This window comes from Hylaeus anthracinus, unplaced genomic scaffold (assembly GCF_026225885.1).
Source record: "Hylaeus anthracinus isolate JK02 unplaced genomic scaffold, UHH_iyHylAnth1.0_haploid 12002, whole genome shotgun sequence".
Lineage (NCBI taxonomy): Eukaryota > Metazoa > Arthropoda > Insecta > Hymenoptera > Colletidae > Hylaeus > Hylaeus anthracinus.
The window spans coordinates 6,386,559-6,413,447 of record NW_026534349.1 but is presented as its reverse complement, the minus strand read 5'-3'; the positions used below and the strand labels follow the sequence as shown (position 1 = coordinate 6,413,447).

Genomic DNA, 26,889 nt, shown 5'->3' with positions numbered 1-26,889 from the left:
TTTCTTCTTACGGTCAGTCGGTCTTGTTTGTTTAGCATAACCAGTAGAATAACCAAACATTAGCGGGTATGATGTACCGAATAACATAGAATTACATGTAGAAAAGAATACATAGAATTATATAGATGTATTCGATTTATAAAATGTAAAAAAATTCTTGAAATATCTAGAAAAATCTGAAATGGTCCTCAGGTTGGACCAGTGTCAAAGTTTTATAAAAAAAAGATGGACTAGATGTCAAGAAATCGACATGAAAAAAATACTATACTCTGACAATACGAACGATGGTGCAATTTATACGTCAGATCGGAGCAAACAAAAATTGCCTTCGTTAAAATAGACCGAAAATTGCATTTACTCTCTGTTGTAATTGCTATGTGCTCTCGAATCGAACCTACTCCACTACCCTGCGTCAAGCTTAGAAGCCGGAGCCCTCCTTTTTCGCGACAGCGAGGATAATTCTCTGTAAAGGAAAAGAACCCAGTTAACGTTTCCCGGATATTATCACCGTCGGTTCTTGACACTTCCATTTCCCGTTTCCACGTTCTTTCGAAGCCTCTCTAATCCCCGGCCGTGCGCCAGCAGGATGGACTCGGGCGAAAGCCCCGCCGATCGCAGTTTCGAAAAAAGGAGCCGCAAGCTCCGGGCGAAAGAGGTGGGATCGGATCACGAGGATTTAGCGAACCGGGAGAACAAATGGCTCTGGATACGAGAGAACTCGAAGATATATCGACTCCGGCAAAGACTCCATTTTCCCTTTTTGGTTCTTCCCGATCGCTATCGAGACTTCCAAGATGGAACTCTATCCGTCAACTGATTCTAAAAGAACTCGTAGTCCCAACACTGACTACTTTGTGTATCGCTTGGTTTGTTTTTTCTTTTTTTTTTTCATTGCTAGACATTGCTTAATTTTGATATTAGTATCCTATCACGTATTCGACAGAATACCTGTACATAGTTACGTGAATTGTTATGTTGCGTTCAGAGTTGGTGAATAATTCTTTGAAGGGAATACTTCAAAGTGGCATTTTAGATTAAATCCATTGTGTTTCGCGCGTTCTGTTATCGTAACATTATTTTTCTCTTCGAACACTATTAACCCTTTGCACTCGCGGCTTTTTTTTCTGGTCTCTACCAGGAACTCGAGACGCTTTCTTAGCATTCTATTGCCACGAATGCTAAGATTATATTGCCTTGAAAAATTAGATTTCTAATTCGAGATTTGAGAATCAAGTCAGCTTCGCCTCAAAGAAATTAAACCTAAAGAAAATCTAGTTACGACTGAGAGTCACCTCTCGAGTGCAAAGAGTTGATTAGTACATCCCATGAACTTGCGAGACGACCTAATACGAATTCATTGGATTCGAAACACTATGCGAACAATGGATAACCATATTTTCTTTTTGTTGCAGGTGAGTGTATGCCATGGTCTCTTTATACTGAATTGAATTTTTTAAGTAAATCGCATCGATCCTCTTTTGTAAATTCCTAATATTTTAATCCACGTACGGTTTTACCTAGCTGATTATATACCAATAATGAAACAAGATAGGAATTCGACGAGTCGGAGGACCATTGCTTAGATATTCGTCTGAACTCGTCCCGCCCGAATGTCACAATCGAGTCCACCTCTGCTCCGCTCCCGATAACTTTAATTTTCCCGACGACTGGAGCGTCCCGAGGAAGACGAATGGCTTCGAAACTTCCCGTTCCCCCTGTTCGTCGTCTATTTTTCCCGCGAAAACTGTCGGTAATTTATCGAAACGCTCCGATTTCCCTCGAATAAACTTGCCGTCGCCCGTTGGGGACGCGACGGAAACTTCCCGCGAGCCGAGGAACCGCAAATTCTGCCAAGTCCCTCCTCTGGGCTTCGTTCTTTCCTCTTTCTCCGCGTTTTCCCACCGAGTTTCGGTAATTCGACGCGAGATGCTGATTCCGTGAAACACGGGGGGGGCTTCGGAATTTCATTTGGGAACGAATTCATCGGATACGGACGCATAGTTTGCGCCGGAGGAGGAGGTTTTGGCGGGATCTCTGTATAACTATGGGAACGTAACTCGTTACAGCGGGCTGTTGGAGCTTCAAAGGTTGCCCGCATTCCGCCGTCTTCGGGGTGAAGAATCGTGGAAAAGTGGGACAAGTTGAAGCGGATGGTCGATTGGTTAGTTGCCTTGCATTCGAATTATAAAGGGGTGAACGACTTCTTTTATTCGTTATGGTTTAGATAGATACTCGTCGTGAATGTAACTTACGGACATTCGGCCCTAGAAGAGAATGGAGACATTGGAAAACACGAAAACATTTCGTTTTCCTTACATATTTAACGTCACATCAACTTTTGGTTATTATTGGCGACTGTCTTCGAGGTTCTTTTATGTCTTTGTCCTTCTTGATACACGTTGGTCCAAATATGTGCATCCTCAAGTAGCTGGATTATTTTGTGCAAGTTTTCTTCTGTGCTTCCTTCAAACAAACGGGTAGTGGTTCCAGTACTTTTACAGGTAAATATTCTGTGTTCTTCTGTTAACACTTCAAAACGAAAACATTGTTGACTGACGAGTACAAAACTTCACGAATATTTAATTAGATATTCCTTGACTTCGATCGATGCCTGTCTTAGCATAAATTTGATTGAAATTTCAATTAAATTTGCAGGAGATTATTTAAAATATTTCAAAGCTGCTCGAGAAGTTAGAAATTCCATTAAAAAATTTCAATTAAAATCCGATTAGGTCCAGTAATTATTCGAGTGTAAGGGTGTTGAGTTATCGGAACGAAGTTGAGGTGGTGCTCCGACGTAGACAGATTAGACCAGTCGTCTGGGAACGGATTTTGGGTTTCGAATCTCGATCCGACCTCTCCTTTCTACCCCTGAGGGTTGGAAGAGGGATTTGCACTTGGGTTTCAAGTTTCAAGTATTGCGAGCAATCGTGGTCGGTCACGCTGGCAGACCACGCCGCAGGCAACAGCTATTCAAATCTTAGAACTATGGAGGACGTCTCGAGCATCGATTAGATCAGTCGTCAAACGAAGAGTCCAGAAACGTAATCCCGATCCAATAAACCGCGTGATCCACGAGATTCCTGCGGACGCAGCGGATCCGAAATCCCCACCGAAACATCACTTCCTCTTCGATCTTATTTCAATAATCCTCCTTGTTTACGACATTCAGAAATGTATAACTATTGGGTTGTCCGGAACGTTCATGCCTATTTTTAAGAAAAGTTCAAAGCCATATTTGAATTTTGATGTGTATTTATTAAATTATATACGTACCATTTTGTTCCACAACCTTTCCATCTGTTATGAAATGTACACATGTTATTTGTTTTCAGTCATTCCTATATATTCAGACCTGTACCACCTACTAAAAATCGGCACGGACTTTTGCAGACAACCCAAGACATTAAAATTTATCGATCGCAGTAGTTTTCGCATTTAGCACGTCACCACGTCAGCCGCATATAGGTGACAGAGCTTTACACCGAGAAACTCGAACAATTACTTTTAAGAAATAAGTGTCAATGAAAATAAATCCGAATGGAATTTGTATAGAATTTGTATAGAATTCCATAGTTTCTAATCGTCTCGAGGCAAATCTTTAGCCCGGTAGACATTTCCATGTGATTTGGCAGTGAACACGTTGAAATTCCAGTTGCGTTCAAAAATGTCCATAAATCCACGATATTAATCCAGGATGCAGAAATCCGGCAATCGCGTTAAATCGATTTTCAACGCGTCGATTTCTAATTCGCGGATCGTCGAACCGCGCCAGGGGAAATCATCGGGTTGGTAAACGTGGACCGCGAGGAACGGCGACGTTACACGAATCGCGGGGGCGGGATATCGCGTGTCGTTTGCATTGTTTCTCGGTCGTCGAGAGGCGAGATAGCGGAAGAATCGTCGCTCGTAACGCGGACGAGCAACGTTATCTCTCCTGCGACGCTGGATCCGCCATCCCTCGTCCCCTTGATTCCTCCAGGGACTACCTCGACGTCCGTGCATTTTTTTGTTCTCCAAACGTTCCCGACGACGTTCCTCCGGAATTACCAGTCGTCAACGTTCCAGAGAAACTGGAACGAGTCGGTCCTCGCGGAGGATCCTGAGTGGAGTCCAGGCTGGACTCGTTGAACTAATCGATCTAGAACCGAAGTCGGTAATTTGCTGAAAGGAGACTACAGAAGAGTCCAACAAGGGATCCCTGAACGTACGATTTATTTATAAAAATCGATCGCTTCGGTCCCCGTTGAATCGTTTACCGAAACCTCTGATCGAAATTGCGCGTGGAACCGACCTATCGATCCAACGTCGAGCGTCGCGACGAGAGGGACGAAAAGCGGCGCGGCGGTTCTGTTTCAAGCATTTCCCCATGTTCAAGGGAGGGTGGGAAATGTCTCTGGCCTTTTCTCCATTCGTCGCGAACATGCGCGAGACATTTTTCTATCGCTTGGCACGCTGAAGGACCCGCGGGAGAAACGAGAAGCCGGCGACAGGACAAAGGCGAAGGCGACGCTGGAGGACGAACGGGGGTGGAAAACACCCCCCTCGTTCCAGCCGCGGGAGACTTTCGCGGTACAATGAATCGAGCTTCCTACGTGCTCGAACAGGCCTCTCTGGAAATAAAATGTCTTCGGAGACGCTCACCCTCGCTGGTGTCTTTCTCTCGTTGAATTCCTGCGGCGCTTAATTAACGAGGCGTCCGCAATTAGTGGAGGAAGCACCGTTAGAGGGTCGCGCTGATTGGTCAGCATTGTTGTGCAATAATATCGTCTCTCTGCCAACTGGAATATAGTGTCGACCCCCAGGGGTTACTTCTCTTGCTGTGTTTTATTCGCGAGTCGGACATTTTCACAAACACGTATTCAAGGTGGATCGTTTTGAGCAAGTTTTACATGTTTGCGATATATTTATCGATATCGCGTGTGTTGGAGTCCTAATGTTTATGCATTTATGGGAATTAGGGAAGTTTGAATATTTTCTCTGTACCTATAGAAACATAAACCCTTTGCACCAGGATTCATGCAGAAAATCTACCAGCAGTAATCATTCTTTAGGTTTAGTTTCATTGGAACTCGAAGCGTCGATAAAAATGACAATCGGGCTACGTCGTCGAAGTCAGTCTAAGATTAGCATTAGTGGCAATAAAATGTTAAGAAAGCATCTCGAGTTGCAAGAAAAAAGGCCTCGAGTGCAAAGGGTGTATAAGCATCCTCAGTCCGCATATCGTTCTATTAATAATCACCGTATATAATACGGTGTACCTTGATTTCTAAATTCCAATTAAAATTACTGAAATTAATAAAATTCATTCCGATACGTAAATTCTATGTAACGGTCACGAAAGTCATGTTACCAAATTATTTAATTCGATTGACGATTAACACGCAAACCGGTCACAGCGAATATCATCCACTGTTATTCCTCGAAGGCATCGCTCAGCCATGGTCGCAGAACCGAGACAATTGGCAACACAGGTTAGGTACACTGTACACGAGGTCTGGATGCGCGCCGCGGATCAGGTAATTCGCATTCGCGGGGAGAACAGCGAAATTTATCTGTGAATAAATTAGGACAAGTTCATTAAGTAGAATCAGGCTGCGGGAGTCAGCCGTGGGAGTCCGTTGGGAACGAGGTGATGTTGTACGAACGCGATGTCGTGCGCGATACGGTGCTCGAACAAGACCGCGGACACGGGCCTCTGCACTCGGCGCCAACGAACAACCAGTTACAACAATCGGTCGCCATTATCGCTCACCCGCGGGACTTATTTTCTTCGGGACGATTCGAAGGGTTTCAGAGACGGAGAGGTAATTTAATTAGTTTCTCAGACTGGCGGGATGGAATTTAGATGCAATCCCCTGCGAGAGGACATGGGAAGTCTAGGAAATTTTGTTAATAGTTGTGTAGAATAAATTTATGCTGGACCAAATTTTGTTAAAAATGCATGGTTTCTCGAAGTTTTCTTATCGAAATTGCACGACCAAAGCAAACCAAAATATAGTGTATACATATAGAAAAATTTAGAGAAAAACATTATTAAAAAATTGTTCCAAGTTCTACCCATCCTACCAGTCAAAGAAATTTTGTTCTGAATTCTGTCTTCCCGATACAGCCTTCTACCCCAATATTTTCCCATTCTGAAGAGTAAACATTCTAAATGAGTAAAAATTGGATCTTCTGGTTGAGCAGCGCTGTAACTGCGAATAATCGATAGCCCCGAGTGCACGGGAAACGGTAAACAGATGTATCTCCGCTGACCCGTGAGCCAACAAAGGGAAAAAATCGAGTGGAACGCGGGGGCGCAACGGTTGCGATGCAGCGTCGACCGATTTCAGATCGAGTTGCCTCGATTTTCCTGCTCGTTTACGACCACCCTCGACAAAGACACCGTGGCACGCTTTGTCGGGCTCGCCCGCTCGACCGTGGTAGTATCGACTGTCGAAGAGGGTCGTTTCGTTTGAATAAATAAAAAATCACCTCTGGGAGCGAGCTGTCCGAAGACGAAAATTACCTTGGAGCATCCGCGAAGAGAGCTTTTCAAAGCTAATCACATAGTTTGGTGCCAGTTAATTATATTTAGGGTGTCTTGAATGATTCAAATTGAAATTTTTGTCTTTGAGATCCTTTGAAACTTGTCGTCTCTAAAACTCCTCTCACTTGAAATTTCTTTACTATCTAGAAGAACCTAATAGTGTTTTCCAAAACCAATCGCATCATTTTTGTCGAATCGCCTGGGAGTGAGAATCACTTCGAATTCGATGTTCCTAAACACCGATCCAAGTCCTTCGAAGGACTTCCTGCGTCGAAAACAGGATTCGTGTAGAATCTTTGACGCAGTTAGCGTTGAACTCGCGGTCGAATCGACCCCGAGACCGAGAGCAAGCGCCAGGGGTATAAAACCGAAGTTGTTGATGATTCTTTAGCGGAGTTCAAGAGGAGAGATGTTTCCGGTGCTTCTTATCGGGCTCCGCCTCTTTTCTAAACCGGTTCCGCGAGGTTACCGCGGTCCTTTTGTGCGAGCAAAGTTGCACACCTTCTTCACCGTGGATGTAGGTCAAGAAAAACAGGTCCAAGGGAGATTTCACCCCTGCGTTCGGCCATTACGACGTCGAAGTGATAGACGTCCATCAACCAAACCCCTTTGGCACGGCCGACTTCGAAGGTATTGATCTAAGACAGGATTTCTTCAGCGTAGTTGCATTTAGTTCTTAATAATCTCGACGAGTGAACAAATTCTTGTGGTATATAAATATCCATTTAGAAAACGCGAAGGGCATTTTTTGGCCGAGAAATGTGCAGTCAGTTCCATAAGTATTTGTACAATTAGAGGTTTGATGTCTCCAAACGAATGATTCATTATAAGCATATACATGAATTAACCTTACAGGTATATATATATATTTATAAAAAAACAAATTATTTGGTAACATCAAATCTGTCGTTTAATTTTTGGACTGACTGTATTCAAATTAATTAGTGGTTGCACAAAATTACAAGTTACAGAAGTAGAATATGAAAAGGCTACGTAATAAAGAAAACTATCGATATGATTATTTCGTGCAGTCGATCATGAATTTAATTTTAGGTGTCCTCTGCCTCATAAAACCCCAAACGCCGTTACGTTTCCACTACTCCAAGAATTTCCCTTCAGACTTTTCCGCTAAAAAAAAAAAAAAACAAAAATACATCCTTCAACTCGAACATCCACAAAAATTACAAAATTGCCTATTCCACCACCTGACCCATGGTTCGACCAAGCGTTCGAGAGGTCGAGGTATCGATTAGTCGCGAGGAGCGCCAAACCACGCGGATATTAGGTTATCGGGTAACGTAACGCTGCTATACACAAAGAATCGCTGAGGATCGCGAAACGCGACACGTCGGTGACACATAAAATTCCACGAAAATTTGATAACCATCGGAATTGACGCTTCGAAGGGGGGAGGGGGAGGGATGCTCGCTAAGGGGTTGGAAACGCTTTGCTCCGTTTCCACGCAATTTCACTGCCCGGACGTGACGTTGCGGAAGCGGGCCGGCATCGGGCCAGGCAATAAAACTCTGTAATAAGCATTCCTCGCTGGTCGCGTCCGCGTGTTTCGAAAATGCTCGAACCCCGGCGATACCAAGCTTTTAACGGCGAATTTCAAATTACGACGGTGTACCGGAATTCCGTGGGTACAGCTGGTTTTATGGGGGGATCGATTTTCATCGTTACTGCTCTGACCGCTCGCCGTAATCTCATACCCCATGATCTGGAACGTGCTTGAAAGAGGTCCTCGAAGGAACCAGTCACATCTACCGATTCCCGTCTAAACTGGAGAGGTCATTCCATTTTATATCTTCGGAAAGGAATGATTTCTGTTTCTGGTTTGTATTTGTGAATGAGTCTTCTTCGCTTTCCAAGACTGAAATAGACTTTTTCGGATGAGATATACAGTCACTGAGTATTCCTATGATGAAATTTGTCTAATTTAAATGATAGGCTTCATGTTTCCAAATCAATGTTCCATTATAAATATGTATCTGAATAAACTTCGTACATGTATATATTTACAATTACAAATTTATTTGGAAACATGAAGCATTCGTTTAAATTAGACTTTGTACGAACACGTATGGGACTGACTGTATTTAAAAACAGCCGTGATGGATCTTCGAATTATTCTGTAAAATTCAACGTCAATTTTTCACGAAAATCACAGTGATTTTCTCGCAAAACCTCAAGGTAAGGAAGTCCGTGTCGACAAAAATTCCTTCCATCTCCACAAGGGTTAAATATTTCTCGAGTATCTTGTACATTATCTTCCCGTCTTCTAAAGCCTAAATATCTATTGATATTAAAATTTATCGAAACCCTTTCCGATGCTCTCGCTTGAAAAAAGAAAAAGGACTGCAAGAAGCCAGTCGTGGATCTTATCAAGAACCATTTCTCGGCCTGGTCGCAGACCTTATCACGGCCGCAGTTTTCCAAGCGTTGAGAGTTCCGAGGCGCATTCGAAGATCGTTTTCACGCTTTCCACGGGTTTTAACGCCGCGGGTTCCCGCGATAGGAGTCGTTAAGCCGCGACGCGCACCTCAGGATCTCCATTCAGCGCTCGCTTCCTCCATGGATCGTTAGATCCTCGAAAGAATCGTGCTCCTTACGTCTCGCAGTAAAGTATTCTTCAGCGACCATCAAACAGCTACCAGGCTCGATAGGGGAGCTCCGGGCACGTAACTCTCCGCCTCTAAAAAGGGACTTTCAATTTTCCTTTTTCGTCCTGGCGGGTCATCAAACGTGTAAAGTCCGAACGGAGTTCACTTTTGGAGCTTCCAGGAACCTCGTTTATTTACTGGGCCTTCTAAATCGAGTTCTTAATGTTCCTAATTCCCTGTTGATCCATTTGATGCAAAATATTATTAGGAAAAATATTCTGCATTTATTTAACGATTTTATTAGCGAAAGAGTGGGTGACTTTAGCGAAAGGGTTCATAAAATCTAAATAAATTATTCTTGCTTCGAATTTTGATTTCTTAGTAAACATCCGTCATATATTTGCTCTGTATCTGCAATGCATCTCTCATATTTACTCTCAATCTGCAAAGTATCCAAACGTGAAGTGGACACTTGATTAAGGCGACGCAATTTGTCTTTCTCATTTTTGTTTCGTTTAATCCAGGCTCCTAATTCGGTCCCAGAAGTAAATCGTGCTTTCGCTTCTTTCTTAAGGCGAGCGCGTTGCTCGGTCGGAGTGAAAATGAAACTTTTTCATCTGCTTTGTTGCCTTGCGAATTTTTGCGAGGTCTTTATACCGAGGCAACCCGTGGACTTTTGCTGGGCAGGTATTCCTTAATTAAGCGAGCTTTTTACCGAGAACTCGGAGCTCGTTGCTCGTAAGGGAGTCCTGAAAAGGTATTGGAAAGAGCTCGAGTGTCAAAAAATTGTTAGTCGCGCTCGAAATTTCTAGAATATCGACTCTTATCGTTGTACAAATTTCTGTCTTCGTGGAGATGAATTTTCCTGGAAATCTGGATCCAGCAACGATCCGTTCAAATCGGCAAGAATTCGACGAATTCGTTCTTGGTCATTTAAGTCTGATAAGAAAAGAGGGAGGGGGTTGTTTGACCGCGATGGAGAGACATTAGATGCGGTATCACGAGCCCCATAGATGGATCTCGCTTGATACGCGCCAATAAGAGCCGTGAGACCTCTCGATTTATTATGTCAGGGAATTCTTCAAGTACCGCGGGTATTCACGCTTGAAAATTAGAAGGAAGGTGGACGCTTTCATTTTCCCTGTGAATATAAAAATTCTAATTTTTAGGGTTGGTCGAGTTAAAAGGTATTCTATTTCAATGTGTTTATACAGTTAAACGAATATTTTCTTCTCAGAAAAAATTACACTCTGTATACATTCTCCATCCAATCAAGATGTATCGTTATTCTAACTATTCATTTACATGTCCCAAGAGATATTTATTACCACTTGGCCCGCGTTAGCTAAAATTCAATACAGAACAGAACCAGCAAGATAAACTCTCGTCGCGAAGAAAAAGCTCGGTTCGCTTTCGCGGATAAGCGCGCTGCGTTTAAATATGGAAAGTTGTCTCGGATCGAATTTTAACAATTCGAACTCCCCTTGATTACATTTAATTAACCAGGAGCCCCGTAATCGAGACCGCCTGAAATTGCCTGCGTTAATTGCCGCGCATGTTGCAGCTATCCGGCTGGTTTCCGGGGTAGACATTTCGAGGCGCTATCTGATCCGCATACGAACTACAAAACGAGTGTGTTCGTTACAGAACGAAGAGTGATCGATAGCACCCGCCAAACAGTCTTCTTCTACGAAACGCGTAAAACACCGACGACTGCAGCGCGATGAAATTGCAGCCCCGTGCACTTTTCGCTCCCATTCGCTCTCAGAGTGCCTCGGTGAATTTAATTATCGCGCACGCTCCCTGAATACTTGCGCCTCCAGTAGAGAGGTAATCTTCCGGTCGAACTCTTCTAGGTTCGAACACTCGAGCTACGAAGGATTTTTCAAAATGGGGTTTTCCGTTTTCACAGATTTGCGTGTACTAATCTCCTCTACGTCTATCGACAAAAATTTGCCGAAATTGAATTCCATTCCCCTGAGACATACTCACGTCGCTAAACTTCAGATCATTTCTGCAAGTTCGTGTTATGTTTGTACAGAAAGCTAAAGAACAGAAACGTGTAAATTAAATTATGTTCTATCTTATCAGTGTCGTAACGTGTATTTTAATTTTTATATTTTATACACATTCTGGTATAGTCTTGTATGTACAGTCAACCCCATAAGGATTCGTACTTCCTATGTCTACTCAAGTAGTTTGCCTAAATTAAATGATAGATTTGATATTGTCAAATGAATGTTCCCTTATGAATACGTACACGAACAGACTTTACGCGTGTATATATTTCAAATAAAATTTTATTTGGTAACATCAATCTTGACATTCAATTTAGACTTTCTTGAATAAATATAGAGTACGAATACTCAGGGGACTGTACGTCATTACTTCTGAAAATATCTTTGAAAAATAATATTACATATTATATGAAATTGGAATAATACTTCGTACGGTGTGTCATCTTCTTCCACCAGTTATTAATTATTCGTACTACAATTAGTTCCTCGGAAAGTGTACCACGAGCATTTCTTTTAGAGGTCTTTTTGTAGTTCCATTTAGTAGGTTGCACCATTCCCGTTAAGCCATATTGCGAGTCTCCGCGAGAGTTAAAGGGGAAAGTTAATACGCGGATCGAAATGGGCTTCCAAGGAATCGCTCGTCTCGAGGGATGACGCTCGATCCGTTTCGGAGATGAACGGGGGGGGGGGGGATGGTGTTTGCGCGGACGAGATCGCCTTTTGGCCGTTTCTCTCATTATTGTCCAGCGCCGGATGAAAGGGACCCGCGCAGCCGGATAAAGTATCCAACGAGAAGGGTGGAAAAAGGTGGCGAGAGCAATTGCGGCCCGTAGCGTCGTTTTCCGTCGGCGTTCGCCTTTATTGCCTCCGATAAATGTGTTTCCACTGCTGTTTCCCTTTGTCCTCTCGTAACACGGCTCGAAGCTGGCCAGAACGTGTCCCCGGAAATCGTCGTGGAATCGAAACCGGATTCCAGACGCTTCTCAAAAAGATCGGGGATCCCTTTACTCGGATTCTTATACTCGACGATGTCTAACGAAAACTGCTTCATCGTCGCGTTCAGGATCCGTTAAATTGTCGAAGAGGAATGCGATTGTAGTTCGATGGCGTCGTTACTGTCTCTGGATCGCTTGGAAAAGAACCTGTATCGTTCTTCCACCTTTAAGAGAGAACTATTTTTAGTTTTCTAATTCTCGACTCGCCCTCGATAGATCCAAGAGAATAATTGACACTGAGAATAGGTAATATTAACGTGAATCTACGAATCCGCAGAAAATGCATTTCGCGATCGAATCTTTTTCGCGGCGTTTCGAATTCCTGGACCATTGATTTTCTAGAACCGGTTCAATTATTCCCGACGCTTGAGCGGGATAGCCGAAACGGGACGTTAAACGACAGCTCGCAGCGCGGTGACGCATATTTAATTAAAGGGAATTTCAGACAGATAGATTCGTCCCGCGAAGCGGCTTTGAAATTTAGATGCAAATCCCAGCGCTCGAGCTAGACGACTGACCCAGAAACGTCGGGGGGATGGCAGCCCCTGACTTCTTTCCGTCGTTTCCCTGACTTCCGTTCCCGCCGTCTTCTGGCTGGAAACGTCGTGAACTTTCATCGTCCTGGCCTCATGCATTTATTCAGCTTAGCTATGGCGCGACGACCGATCAGAAACTCTTCATCGCGAAAAGAGAGTCCGTAACCGTTCGCAGGACTCGCGAATTCGAGAACGCGTTGGAAATCCGCTTTTATCTTACTTGGCAGCGACGGTAATCTAACCGAGCTTTCTTCAGCTCGTTCAAACGTTCTCCGCTATTAACCCTTCGCGGTCACTCGGGGTCAAAATGACCCCAAGCGCAACTTTAAGCTAGAATTACTATAAGTTATTAATTTTATGAAAATATGTTAAGATATATAAAAATTGCCAGAGTTATGATTTTAATGTAAAAAATATTTCTTTTTACGCATTGCCTCCATGTTGATTTTTTTTCGCCATCTTGAAAATTTGATAAAAATTCTTTGCCATGATGTTGTTATTTTGAAAGGTTCAAACTAATATCCGGAATTTTTATGAGTCGTTCGGAACGATACTGCCCACGCGGCAATCGTTTAAACATGGCTGGGGTCATTGGGACTCCCTGTGACCGGCTCGTTAATTCCAGAACATGTGACTTCCGAGGGTTAATTTCCTCATATTTTCCTCCCCTTTTTGTTTCCCCTTCCCAACAGCTTTCAGGAACCACAACTCAATTTTGATTTATACTGACCCTAGTTGACCAAAAGAATCATTAACATTCACTTAAAAATCGTATAGGGACGAGGAAGCATCTTGATTTATGAAAGCAAGTAGTGGTAGCGGTAATTTCGTTACTTCGTCAACGTCTATCCATGAATCTTCCATCCACCATCTTCTCTCTTTTAAACAGTTTTCTTCTCCAAACAACGAGCACGTGCCTAATTCGTCGAGGTTAATTTACGTCCGGCTTTCTTCCCGCACGTTAAAAAGAGAAACTAGGGGCGTTCTTCTGAGAAGTTACTCTCGCGGAATTATAATTTAATGCGCTGAGTTTACTCTGCGACCGGGACAGATGCTCCACTGCTGTATAAATAAAGGATAACATAACGACGTTGCCGGGAGGTTCGTTAAATCTCTATTGGAGCGAGATAAACGAGCGCAAACGTTTCCTTCGAGTCGAATTATGATTTTATATAATGCAGCGTTGAGTAATCATCCGAACCAGGGCGAGTTTCTTTCGTTATCGCGGTTACGTTACTACCGGTGAGAGAATTTATTACACCGTTCATAAAGATAGTTGTGCCACTTAACTTGGAGATTAATGGCACCGCGGAGATCGCGAAAAAGTTTCTTTAATAATTCCAACGATTTTCTTTCGTTCCGGCGTTGGCGGCCCTGTGTCGACGCAAGCGCGGCCATTCTACTTAACTGCGTTCCCAGAAAAGTTTTCGATCTTGGGAGAGTTTTCCATTCGTCGACGGAACGAGTCCGCGATTTATATTTCGAATTTGTTCGCCTTCGGAGCATTCGACGCGCTTCGATGAATTTTTTTTCTTGTGATTCGAGGGAAATTTGAAAATCGCCGATGCTCGAGGAGGCGCGCAACGTCGAGGATTCCCGAAGAGTAATCCGGATATCGTGGAAACTTCTCTGCCGTCGTAATTAACGAAAGGGCGGCCAATCGAGGGGGGAGAGGGAAATTCGATTCGTTTGTTCGCGGCTGTCGAACGAGTTTCCCGCGGGCTGGAGGGATTACCCTATTCGAACGGTGCCCGCCACAAAAGAAACTTCCTAATGCGAAAACTTGCGGCTGAAATATCGCTGATTGCGAATGAAATGAATTCTGCTCAGCCATTGTCCGCTGGGGTTGATTCTTATTAAGTCATTAAACGGGCTGGAATAAGCTTCCGTCGGGGGGGAAGGGACGAAAGTTCGATGGCTCGTTTAAAATAATTACCCGGCACCCGTCGAAATATCACCTAACTTCGCTGCAACGACAGGGGCTGGGTTCCTCGGTTGCTTTTCCTTTTGAGGATGTTCTGATTTTAATTCGATTAGTCTACAGCAGATGACCATTCCAACAAGATATTAAAACAGGATTAAAACTGGTTCTGACAACGTCTTCTAGTTCAAACGTGACAATCGTGCCGGATAATTCTTTTGTAACATTGTTTCGAAGCCCTTAGAAGTCAAGATAACTTTCATTTTATACTGTCACTATTGGTTATTGGGGTTAGAAAATAATTATCACACGGTTATTCCCTTTTATAAGACATTCTTTATTTCGACCAGAGAGCTGCGATGTTGCTCTCAAGAAGACTACGATCGAACTGAGTATTTCGACGTCAGTGGAAAAATGCAACGAAAACTATCGGTGCCGTCTTGTCATAAGCTAACTCCAAGAGACCTTTTCCGGCGTTGGTTTAGTTTTGCCCATCGGGGTCTTAGACTTCGAATCGCCAAGGGCCCGAAGTATCCAACAGTTACAGAAATACAACAGTCGATACCTTCTTATTACCGAAATGATAAGCTGCACGAAACATTGAAGCATAATAACGTACACTATACAATCGCGTTTACATAATTTAGATCAACTTTGTTGAATATTCCCGGAGTGATGTTGCCAGCTCTGGCGAAACTGTCGGGTAGGGGTTAATTCGAGACGAGGCGCGCAAATGAATTCAAGAGACAATACGATTCGGTTGCGAGTGTTAGATAACGGTGGATCCGCCGCAGGATGCGCGTGTCCTCTCGTAAATTTCAACGAGCGACCTAGATTCGGCGCAACGCGACAGGATAACCCAGTTATCCGAGGGAATTCCGCGCGGGTTCGGTGTCTTTCCTATCGCGACCAATTTTCAGCCGCCATTGTGATTGCTGTTAACGAACCCACCCGGCCCCCTATGCACGGCAAAGAGAAACAGTCCTCGCAAACGCTGATTAAGAATAATAATTCGAGTTGTCGCGTGGCGCAAACTTATTAGCCAGCAGCGCCATACCGAATCGCAGCTGGGGGAACTGGGTTGGCTCGTTGCTCTAACGAACAACTCCGAACAGGATGTTATATCGGGATAATTCGGTTAAGATGCTGTATTAGGATCCAGAATATTACGTGGAGTTTTCACGTAAGATTCTACCTTGGGAGTTTCTTCGTTGGGCTTTCAGTTAGAAAGAGTTCGTGTAAAAATTGCTGCACTTTGCTCTATGTGAATCGATTCTAAAAGGAAAGTTAAGTTTCATTTAAAAAACCTACATTCCAAAATATTTTACGTTTCATGCTAGAGACCTTACACCAGCTTGTTCAAGTATTCTACAATAATAAGTGGACGCTATCTCACTAATGTCCTCGTAGATTTTCTCCTTTTAATTTCTCCTTTTCTCCTATACTGACCCTAGTTGACCAAGAAAAGCTTCACAATTCTTCACAATTCTTCACAATTCACAAAGCTTCACCCAGAAATCGTCTTTTTCCCGCGTTCCTTTTCTTAACTCGACGGAGCATCGAAGCTGTCGGTCTTCGGCGATGCAAGGTCGAACGAGGCACCCCTAACGAGGGACAACCTCGTCGGAGATCCAAACGGCAGATGCGATACGAATAAAAGGCACGCGAGCGTTCCGCACGCAAGCTGGGAGGAAATTGGAAGGCGGCTGATATGAGTACGAAGCGAAATCACGATGGAAAGTCTTCCACGATGAACGTGAATTTACGTCGCCCACCTGCCACCTCGGCCCGTTCCAACCCCTCGAGAAAAGTGGCAAATCTGATCGCCCGTGACGATGTACCGCCACTGTTTTCGTATCACGATCTTATTCGGCACGCTGCGGGAACAAAATGTGGGTCAGCGAGCGCAGTCTCCCTCGGAGTTCGTTGAGCGACGTTGCTTCGAACGTATGCTGTAAACGCGATGCGAAAGCTCGGACGATTTTTTCTTTTCTCTTTTTTCGACCGAGCCTTTGTCGCTCTGCGAAGCTGCGGGGAACGTTGTTTGGTGGAATAAAATAAATCGTAGAAATTCTGCCCGAGGAATGTTATTTCTTGCTACTTGGGTAGGTTAGGTACAGGGTAAATTGATTTAGTCTGCTGTATAGAAACTAGTTGGAATTATTGGGAATTGATCTCTGAAGCTTATCCGAAGCTCAGCTGGAGCTCGTCTAGTAGATTAATGTTTACGAGACATTGCTTACCCTTCGCTGTGGTTACTTAATTAGGTTGAAGCTACTACTAAACGTTGTACTTACACAGAGTCGATTACTGCTTCATTCGAAGATCGCTATCAGACCCATCCTTCGATTAGAAATGACAGCGGTTAACCCGGCGGAATAAATTCGGTCGCAATTCGAGCGAATCTGAAATTAACCCTCGTGGCCAACGTCGTAACGTTCCCTGTTACCTTGCTCGCGCCCCCGCTGCATTATTTACCACCGCGTCTTGGCAAAGCGAAATCGGATGCGTCGTCGTTTATTATTCCCTTTGGCGCGCGCCAATCAGTGCGAAATTTCGCGCGACTGGAATTCCATCTGGAAATCTCGCCGCCGAGGGTGGATAGATGGCTCCCTCTGTGCATAACTGAACCGTGGGGTCGCGGATACGCTCCGAATTCAATTATCCGGCTAACTCGACGAACGTAGAAAAATTCTGTTTGGGCAGGAATGCGAAAGAAAGGTGGCTCGATGCTTGCGGACCGATGACAAATGAGCGAAACTGACTAACTTTTTTGTAGGGGTAGTTGAAGAGGATGCTCCTGTTGTTTTTTTTTTTTCTGTTCAAGGGGAAATCGATTCCAAGTAGAAACTCGCTTAAGAATTCGAGCAAGTCTCGACTTTTTCCTTTGTGTAGCGTTTGTTTGCATCTTAGGAACTGAGATATAATTTTATTTGAACCTAGTCAGTCACGTGGAAATTCTTTGAGAATTCATATGGGGGTGTAGAAACTTTCTAGGTGAGTTTCAAAGCTTTTGTTGGTCAGCTAGGGTCACAACAAATTGAAATTAAGTTGTAGACAAGAATTCTCTCATAATCGTGTACCCATTTCCCCAGCTACATATTATTCTTGGGGAGCTATGTAGTTTAGGCGCAAGTTCCCATCCTTGACAACTCCTCTTCTCTTAACTGGTCCTTACGCTCCCCGTCGTTATTAATCAGGCTTCTCTGATTAAAAACTAAAAGTTCGTGGAAAACAGAGCCGTCTGTTGATACGAGATAATTACGAGCAATTTCCCGGAGCGAGTTTCACGCCTCCTCGGACAGGAAAAGGAAACTTTCGACGAAACACCGCGCTCGATTCGGCAATTAAAGCGACGATAACGACGCGATAACAGACTCGGCTCGTTTTATGCAAACGATCTCCGGAGGAGGATGCTTTACGGTCGCTTGTTTCCTACGCGAGTCTCCAAGTGCCTTGGAAGAAAGGACGAGTAATCCTTTATCGGAGGGGCGAGGATTTCAGCCCGATCCTTCGCAAAGATCTTTCCGCTGCTTGCTTGAAAAGCGAGACGTGAACAGGGTCGGGATGGAGAGCACGCGATCCTCTCGTATTTTGCTAAGAGAATAAGGGCCGTGGTTCCAGAGAAGGATTTACTTTAACTTTGCCGTCAAAGAATCCTTTCGCTCCTCTCGAGATTCCTCCCGTAAATAGGTTATTCTGCCGTCGGAGAGACTTTTTGCAACTTGCTGATCTGTGTGTTCGTTCAGACAGAAATTGTGTATCGACTCGATCGAATCGTCCAAACAATTGAAGATTAAATAAACGAATAGTCCGTTTCTGGTAGTGGTTACGAGCGATGGTCGACGGCGGTCAGTGTGGATCAATAGTGATCACCTCTGGTCATCTGTCATACAAAATGAATTCTGTCACGAATATAGAAATATTAATTAATTTCTCTACAAAAGTTGATACGCAATTTTTCTCTGACGACCGCTTAATAAACGTACTTGCAAACCTTCATATTTCTTTTCTCGCAAAAGTTTTTCAAAATTTCATTTCAACCCCCAGTATTTCCTCGAGCTCGACTCCCGCAGTCCCTCGGTCGGATCATTTTCCAACGTGCCACGCACAAGAGCTACTTGCCTCCAAAGGTGCCTCCAGCAGACGAATAGCATGAATCCTTTACCGTCGAATAATCATTCAGCGCCAATCGATGGTGCTCGATGTGTTTCGAGGCCGTTTGAGATCAATCGACCGATGCTCGCGCTCCGAGCCGACTGCGAACTGCGATAATGATTCCTAACCGTGGCGTGGAAGGCAATCGGCGGCCAATGACGTAGAAACACGGAAAACGGAAACCGAACGTCACGGCTAAGGCTCCGATGATCGCGGAACACGGAAGCTTCGCGATCCGGCGATTTCGCTTTAATTGGATAACTTTTGCAGACTCGTGGGAGTCATTCGAGAATCATCACACCCCTTGAACTTCAATTTTAAGCAAGATTACATTTGCAGTAGACAATTAGAAGATAACACTGTTCTAATAACAAATTTTATTTTTTAATCTGAAAAAAGTCAGGTACCAGTTTGTGCAATGAACTGTGATCGAGTATTTTTCAGCAGCTCCCTCTCGATTTCTATTCTGACCCTAGTTGAGCAAGAAAAGCTTGAAAATTCATCGCCCTTCTAATCCAATAGATTCGCCATAAATACTAAATTGTAGAAGGTTAGGTAACAACAGATAACGACACACTTCCTCTGACCCATCTTTTCATTTTCGATGAAAATGATCTCAGAAACACGTACAGAGTCGAATGGATTGAATGGTGATGTATTGGGTGTCGATTTTTTTCTAGGTCGCCAGAGACTAATCTTGATATCTTCCCGCTGTAGAACCGCCCTCGAGGAGGGGAGAGGCAATAACAATGAAGCCCCTCGAACGATTACGAGGGGGTGCATTCTGTTATCACTTCCGGCCGATCGGGCGCGCTATCGGCATACCACGATCGCTGATCGAGCCTGAAATAAAGTGGAAGCGTCGCGGATAGGGGCGAGATCTTTGTGCCAGCGTCTGTCGTCGCGTGGCTGTCGATTATGCCGATTAAACGACCCCAGGGGAGGGTGACGCAAATCCCCGACGAACAGAGTGATCCGAATGGCCGGGGAGTTTTTAAAAATTATCCTCCGATCTGGGTCAGGTGGTCTTCATTTCTTTCTCTTATTTCAGCCTCCCTTGTCAGGTGTCAAAAAGATAATATTCGTTTCTGTGCGTGACTATCATTGGAAGGTAGACATTCTCACAAGTATTAGAAGACAGATTCGAAAATTCGAAGGTATCGGATTTGGATCGAATTGATTATTGCCACTTATTGGTCGATAGGAGAAGAATTATCGTACATCATTGTAATATTAATAATTCCATCGGAATATGAATGAAAAATTCATGCAGATTTGAAATTCACGTAGATTGAAATTGTACGTTGAAAATATTACATAATCTAGAAAAGTACAGTGAACAGAAAATGACATCCCTCCAAATCGCTTACATTTACCTCAAAATAATTTCGGCAGGTAATTTCAACCGATAAAATTCTATTTCCTCCTCATTGCTCTTCCCGCAACCATAGTCGGATCGGTCCAACGAGGACGGTTCGCGGTTCCATTAACTGTGGCATCCTCGGCACGCGTGTCCATTACCGAGTACGTAACAATCCTTGCCGAACGTAACAATGAACACCGCGAGCACGTAGATAAACACGATTGTTCAAATGGCCACCGGTTGGTCGATTTCGAATTTTCTCCTTTTTTTTTTTTTTTTTACCGCAGAATCGAATTTTCAATATTTGGCCCGCGGGCAAATATTTGAGATGAAGGCGATACGAATCGGGGGTGTTCACGAACACCGAAACAGTTTTGTTGATTTTGCGCGCAACGGAGATATCATACAGAGCTCGCGGCACGTTCGACAAAAAAAGATTCTCGCAATATTTGCGCAAATAGACGGTACGAGTCGGTCGTTGTTTGTAACATCGATCCCCGGCTCCCTTTGTCCCCTGTCTTCCTGTTTCGATTTGTAGAATGCGTTTCCTGCTCTCTTACGCGATGCACGCGCGTGAACGTCGGAAATAATGGTTCGGCGTTTATTTTGAAAATTTTCCTGAATCGTTAAAGTATTTACCGAGAAATGGAGTCGATCTATTCGGTTCGAGGGCACGGATAATTGGTATAAAAATTACAACGAAATTATTAAACTTTGCCACGTTCGAGCATGACGTATCGCCGTTTTGCCAAGCTTACACGCGACGCCATTATTCGGGACAACTGTAGCTCGTGTATCCATTACCGCGTACACGACCATTCGCGGAGTTCAGGGATGTAATTACAGACGCAGCAGGTTGCATCGTGCCCTCGTGCACATGCCCGGAAGAAGAACATTTCCATCTAACCCTAGACGATGCTTCTGACTTTCCTGGCACGCTGCTCCATTTATAATGGAATTCGTACGCTTATGCCACCTGTACAACCGTGTTGCGATGTTTCCGCGCGCCGAATCTTAGATCTTAAGCCCGAGGCCTTATCAGAACCTCGATGTTTGTTCGATGCGATTTTTCAAATTCTAAACGTGGGCGACCTTCGTTTTTGGAGATACTTAACAGGTGCAGATGTTGGTATTTGTCAACCTTTTGGCTTACAACGACGAGTGAAACTCGTGGTAAGAAATCTGGACCATAAACAATAAACACGAGTTTGACTCGTGGTATCTCGTTTAGACTTCGTACCTCCCTGTTTAATTTGGTCCGAGTATTTCTGAGTGCTTCAAGTCCAAAGGGTTAATATTGATTATTCAGGGTGTTCCAGAATTAGTGTAAAAACCGAAAATGGGGGGTAGCCGAGACAATTCTGAATCCCAATTTCCTTTGCAAAAAGGAAACCTCTCATTTCCAGTTCTTACATATTCTTACTAATACCGGGACACCCTGTAGATGCCTTTGTGGTGCTCACTGTTTACTTCATTTATTCGTAGTCTACAGTATCTCGATAAAAATATTCCCCTGCACATTTTCACCCGGAATCGGGAACTGTAGAGTGTCTGAAAACTACAAGTGCGGGAACGTCATGAAGTTGTTTGCACGCGTATCGTTCCGGAAAGTTTTGGATAGGTCGACGTTACCCAACAAGCGCGCACCACACGGATCCATTACCACGTACGAGATTGCGTCGCGTATCTCCAGGAAACAGCATCAATCTTGCCCCCGTTAATTACTTCGAATTACACGTGCGGCTAATAACACGTACGGGACACCGTGGCCCGGTTTCCACCATTGAAAAACCAGTCAGGTCCCGGCATTCGTTGCTCGAACGCGCGATTTAATGATAAACAGATGATTACGGGTTGAATTCTCGAGTGGACTAATTGCCGACTAGTGAGCGTTGCGACACGCCGTTATCGTTTCTCCCATCTCCCATCGCGACTTATCCGCTAATTGTGAACGCGGCTAATTGCAGGGAAAACCAGCCTTTGAGCTTCGGAACGTATCGCGTGGGAGTGCAATTTATGCGCCCTGGGATATCCTTTAAACGAGCGAAAGGGCATTAATCGATGGCGCGTGAAAAAGACTCGATATCAATGAACTCGACGTCGTAACTCGTGGAACTGTGTAAGAGGGATGGTAACGGTGCAAATGTAACGGAGACGAAGCGTCTGTTCGATAGGTAATTTTCTATAAAACAGGTGAACGTGCTCCGGAAAATGATGGATCAAGATAAGAGCAGCCAAAACATTTGGCGTCGACTCGCTCGTCGATAAGATTCCCTAAGAGATCCCGTCTTAAAGGAAATTACTCGACTGTATTCGTTCCTCCGGCAAAAAAAGCCAAACTACTGTTAACGATAAGCCGAAGCACCGAGCCCGGAATGAAAACACCCTATTAAAAAAGCACCATCAATCTTCCAGAGCGATTTTCACCAAGAAAGTAAATCAATACGTTCCCCTCTCCGTTCGCCTAAAGCTATCACCAAACAGCGAGCGTTTTCGACTCATCCCCGGGTCCAATTACACCCGAACAATCGCGTGATCCTCGTGCTCGTTTCTCCGACTGCGTCATGCGCGTCCTCGGCGAAAATAAATTCAACAATTTCCGGGGCACGCTCGCGAGCTTCCACTTTGAAGGACGAGTCTGATCTACCAAATCTAAAAAATCGACTTCTTTTCTATTGCTTTAAAATCTTCCTGACCGCGTAAAGAATGGTTTCGCAAAGGTCCACTGTATGCTCCCGGGATCGCAGTTTAGCTTTACGCAGCCTTTAAGAAAACTTTAAGCGCGTTTCTCTCTAAAGCACATTTTCCAAATTTGCGAGAGACAAATAAAGGTTCAAGAAGAAAAATAAATTATCTCTTGAAGTGATATGCATGGGAAAAAGAACCTCGGCTGGACCAGACTCCCTCGTTAAATCATGGGCTCCGAAAAATGGTGTCCTTCGGTAATCCTTGCCACGAACCCAGGCTCAGCGATGTCTCCGCGCAGATATTAAGTTGTGGCTGTTATTATCGCCGCAAATGGTCGACTCCTCGCGCCTTGGGAATTCGATAAGACGAAAGGCGGGCTCGTAAGCGATACAGAAATACGATGGGAACGTGAGACGACGTTCTCCGGGCGCAGGAATGTTCCAGGAACGACACAGGTCACGTAGCAAGTCGGTAGGCAAGCAATCGATTACTAGCGGGAATAAAAGTAATTGCTTTATAGTTCTCGAACCGTGGTTACCAATGGTCGGTCGTTCCTCTCCCGTGTTTCTACTCCTGGTGGAATCGTCCCGAGCACAGGACCTCTTGTGCCCGATTTATATTCGAGGGATGAAGTCATTTCCTGTTCTTTGGCCTCGCGCCACTCCAATTCAATTTTTTCTCGGGTAGCATCTCCAAGATTGTTTCGAATCTCTCATCCAGTGGGTTCAATATGTGGCAGAGGATGGCGTATCCAATTTTAGGACCAATCGGCTTCTCAGCGTTTCATTATTATTTTTACTAACACACTTGAACTACCATCGAGAGATGTTATTAATTAATCTTTAAAGTTGAGCTACTTTTTGTAGCGCATTCCTTGTTTCGGTAATAATTCTTACGAGTTACGAGGAATAATGGAGAAGGACATCACAGTAGCCACCTCTGTCGGACATCTCGTCTCGTTAATTCCTCCTTCACTCCGCCATTTAATCGACGCTTTGGCTCGGGACCGTTCCGTTAGCGTTTCATTTCCCCGAAGGAGAAAAATAGCCTCTCAGAGACCATTACATCGAAGAACGGAATTAACTTGCATCGAGCCGAGCTAAAAGAGTCGGGCGGCGAAACAAGAAACGGCGGATCGACATGTCCGAGTCGATCGACGATGCCCGTTTCGCGGAGAATCGAATTCAATCGACTCGCCGCGAGTAATTCGTGTCCGCGTACGTAAGAAACGTCTCCCTGAAAAGGATACAACGTCGACGTTCCAGCTCGAAAAGGACTTCTCGGAGAGCGATTTATTATTCTTACTCGACCTCGATTCGAACGGCACTTTTCGACATTTTTTTCTTTATTATCTTCCTTTCCTGGACTCGCGGCCACCGTTTCTGCTTCTGTTTTTTTAAGAGCTACTTTTTCCTTTTCCTCGTCACAGAATCGATTGGCCCATCCGTTGATCGCAGCGGAGTCTGCAATGAAATGGAGGGCAATTTGTTAAGGGGGATGCGTTCGATCGGTAAATTGCTTCGCGTTGATCAAGAATATTGTACAAGCATCTTCTTTTAAAGTAGATCAAATAAATCAAGAGAAAGAAGAAAACTAATCTCCTTACTCGAGTAATTACAATAGCGATCATAAAAATCTTCGTTAATTTATTACCACTTTGTGTAATTCTTTATTCAGTTAAAGTAGCACGAAATGCTATTACCCAATTAGAGGGAAATATTTTCTCGGTTACTTCTAGATTGGTATCGAACAATAAAATTTTCTCTTCGTAAATTGAAAATCAGAGTTTCACGAACTCAAAGAAAACTCGACGATTCCTTCCGCACCCGCGTCGGAACGTACGATAATTTTATGTACGCGAATCCGTAGCTCTCCTGCAAATATTATCAAATAATTTCGCGGGCGAAACCATCTCCACGGCTGAAACTTGTCCCTCCGTGCTATGAAAACCTAACGATAAAACAAGCCCCAGCGGTCGCGATGAAAAGGAATTTATTACATTCGCTCGCCGGCGAAACTCCGCGAACGAACTCCGACTACTTTCTCGACTCGCTGAAAAATAGAGGAAGTTAAACGAGAACGAGTGGCCCGTTGGATCAACTGTCATTTAGAAATTTAATTCAAAAGTTTGCGGGGCCTCCCTAGCCGCGCCGGGAAATGAAATCCTCGTATTGTCCTGCGGTCGTCCATTACGTCGACGAGGACGACCGGGAATGTGCAAGGAAAATGAAAAGCACGCACCACTCCCCCGGCATTCGACTTCGCTTGGAAATTAAGTCAACTACGAAACACCCTCGCAATCAGGTTTTCGGTGCCTTTTTCCTCGGTCGTAGACAACAGCTCGATAGGAGACGTTTCGTTGCGGAAAAACTTTTCCTATCGCTGCTACGTTACGTCTGAGCAATTTAAAACGACGAGGATGGTGAACTATTGGAACTTGAAAAGTGTAGGTAACGCGAAGGTACAAGTCTCTAGTGGTCAGGACAGAAACTGTCCACTATTCCCACATTGCTACTCAACGCTATTCACGGGCTATGCCACGACCACTTCAGCAGTGATCACTGCACATCGGTACAAGGGTGGCGCTACCGTCGCGTCCCTTATAATTTCCACCCTTTCTCTCGCGAAAAAGCTACACTATAATCAGATCCAAAGCACAGTTCGCTTTTTATAATCGTTACTCGAGTAAAAATATAGCGGTGCCCGGTTCCCAAAGCTATTTCGCGCGCAAACCCGAACAGATTCAAATTTCAGTCGCGAGGGGTCCTGGGACGGATTCAAAGGTAATTCGCGCCGGTGTGGATGGAAAATAAATTTCGACGGGTCTAACGAGCTTCCGTGCACGCACGCGACGATGCAATTTCGAGGGTCGGGGTCGGCTACGTGCGTCCCGACGTCCGGGTCCGTTTCTGCGGCCAGCAGCCGTGGGGAACCGGAGTTTCTGAGGAAATTCGAGCCGACAGCGGTTTACTGGCCGGCGCACGGTCATTGGATTAGTCCGTACGTGTCGATGCGCTTAATTTCGGACGCCCGTAAACGACACCGCGCCAACCTGGGGGTTTTCAATTTCAATCCGTGCGCGTCTTCTGCCTCGCGCACGACGCGGAGAGAGTGCAACGCGTTCGTTCCAATTACAGTTGCAGTCGCACTTCCGGCACCCACCGAAATTCGCGAAATTTATGGAACGATCCATCGACGGGATCACCATTTTTCCTTCGAGGAGCGGGATGGACGTTTCACGCTGGACTTTCGATGGATTTCGGACGAGAATTTGGGACAAGATTGGAAAATTCTTGGGGACGAAGATTTGGGAATTCGTGGTAGCGATTCGAACTATCGGTTTGCGAGTGGTCCGAGTGCGGTCGAAATAGGCGAGTTTCAGAGGAATTTTAATTGTTTTATCTTAATAGTGTGAGGTTTAGATTGATAACTGTTTTCTACATTCCTCGGATTGTATAAAATCCACATCGATACAGTTTCATTTTTATAGATTTTTACTACTCGAAACGTGGTCGGTGAACACTTTGCAATGGTGACGGAATCGGTAGGCCTGTACTTTGAAAATAAAACGCTAATATTGCAAGTTAATTAGGAACCAAAAGGGTCTTAAACCTTTTTATATCTACCAAGTACGAGGAAATAATCACCGAATAAAAGAGGACAGGTTAACGAGCCCGGATTTTCGATTAAACCGGTTAATAACGTGTTCCGTGTCACAATCAAACAAAGGAAAAAAACAGAGGGAGTATGGAGTCAATCGACAGAGACTCTCGCCGCCCTCAACAACCATTCAACGATCGATCACCAACGAGACAACGTTTTATCCGTTGATTTTCGACCAATTGCCATCGTCGCCGACCATCTCCCGTAATTTACGTTCAAATGCCCTCTTCTTTTATTTTTTTTTTTTTTATTTTTTTTTTCCCCGACTCCCGTTCGTTTGAATATTGTAGCGTGCTCTGTTTCCCTCGACTCGATTTCCATTTTAAATCGAAACGCGCTTCCCGACGAAATTCCGCGGGCTTCGAGTTTTGACAGGGGTTATCGGATACGTGCGATCGCTCCATGGAAATTC

The 26,889-nt window shown here is 44.4% G+C and overlaps 1 protein-coding gene across 3 annotated transcripts in view; it reads left to right on the top strand.

The window, feature by feature from the left end:
• The window catches only part of LOC128892260 (uncharacterized), a 215,460-nt gene that overhangs the window by 98,453 nt on the left and 90,118 nt on the right, over positions 1–26,889 (top strand). The window contains exon 15 of one of the 3 annotated variants that reach the window (XM_054152551.1): positions 1,413–1,589. The exons of the other annotated variants lie outside the window; for them this stretch is intronic. The gene's annotated coding sequence lies outside the window, so the exon portion shown is untranslated. Of the gene's footprint in view, positions 1–1,412; positions 1,590–26,889 lie in introns of those variants that run through there. 3 annotated transcript variants of the gene reach the window in all.